The sequence below is a fragment of the Cupressus sempervirens genome, chromosome 10 (assembly GCF_028749045.1).
Source record: "Cupressus sempervirens isolate cs-2001-9-10 chromosome 10, ASM2874904v1, whole genome shotgun sequence".
NCBI lineage: Eukaryota > Viridiplantae > Streptophyta > Pinopsida > Cupressales > Cupressaceae > Cupressus > Cupressus sempervirens.
This window is the reverse complement of record NC_143127.1, coordinates 125,130,921-125,132,395: the sequence shown is the minus strand read 5'-3', so window position 1 is coordinate 125,132,395 and position 1,475 is coordinate 125,130,921. Positions and strand designations below refer to the sequence as shown.

The following is a 1,475-nucleotide window of genomic DNA, read 5'->3' as shown; positions in this document are numbered from 1 at the left end:
AAATAACTACATACTTTTATGGGTTTTTTTAGTAAATTAAACAAACAATATTTATTTTTTATGATATTAAAAATAGTGAAAAAATATCTATTTAATTTTTTATTTAAAAAATAATAATCTTAACTTTAGTATACTAACTTTGTTTAAATTAATTAAATAGAGGATAGATGTTTTTTAATAAGAATAAAAATTTAGAGAAAGTATTTATTTAATTCTTAATATAAATTTTCCTTCCATGGAAGTTGAAGTGAAATTGAAGCTTCCAAATGCTTCTGCACATCACAAGGCTTCAACCATTCTTGCCCCCTTCCACAAGGTTACCCATTTGTAGGAAAATGTGTTTTTTGATGGCTCCAATGGCAAGCTCAGTGCGAAGAGGGTTGTTCTACACATGTGCTTCTACGGTGGTGACTCTAGTTATGTCATTTCACTCAAGGGAAATTCCATTTTAGTTGATGGCATTAGCCGGGTGGAGGAAGCAAAAGAAGATTTGAAGTGGGACTCGAGAGGGCTTGTGTGGTAGAGTCAAGCCACTTGCTATTGGCGACAAAGAGTTGTGGGCTTCTTAAGATTGTTTTGGTTGAATATGGATGTAGGGATTTTGTTTGTCTTAGAGGGTTTAGGAATGTTAGAGGGGTCTTCGAGTGGCAAGGCTTAACCCTCAAGTTGGATGAGACCCACTATTCCTTTGGAACTACCTATGAGATTGAATGTGAGAAAGTGGATCCAGAGGCTGCCAAAAACATTCTAGAACATTTTTTGCAACAAAAATTTGTGCCTTTCTCGCACTCTCAACTTTCTAAGTTTGAACTATTTTTAGAGAAAAGCATAGCTCGAGCTCAGATCAGATTTGTGCTCCAATTGCAATGGAAAAATGGATGGAAAGGTTTGAAAAAATGGCAGTTAGAGCATACTTAAAATCACAATGTCCTAACAGGGAAGCAAACAAGTATGGGGGACAATGCATCAACACTCTATCCCTCAAACTTGCACATTCTACAAATTTATAGTATGCAGTGAGACGACAAACCCCTTTTTGGCCCTAATTGAGTACAATGAACTGGAGCATCCTAATATACCATAGGTGAATTAAAAACATCAAACCATTAATTAAAAACTAGTTGCTACCATTCAAGAGATATCGACGAAATCAACAGAGAGGTTAGGGTTTCAACCAGAGGTAAAATACAATGCGAATATCAGAGCTAAAGCTAAATTGGAAACAAATCAGGTCACTTTGCTCCAAGTCTCCTCAGCTCATAAAAAGGCAAGTAAGCTTCTACTGATTTCTCAAACCATTAAAATAAGATGATTTCCCTAAATTAGTCTGCACTTTTGTCTAGAGAGGCTTTCAGCCTAATATCATCTGCTCCACTTCAAGTTTAGAAAAACAAATTCTCTTTTTCAACCATACTAAATATGCAGACCGAGATAGATTGCCCTGTACTCTCAGCAAATAGGATTCTTATATATGA

General features: G+C 35.4%; 1 pseudogene; it reads left to right on the top strand.

Moving 5' to 3' along the window:
• Nucleotides 1–235: 235 nt before the first annotated feature.
• On the top strand, nucleotides 236–918 carry LOC149532925 (triphosphate tunnel metalloenzyme 3 pseudogene; annotated as a pseudogene).
• The last annotated feature ends 557 nt before the right edge of the window (nucleotides 919–1,475 follow it).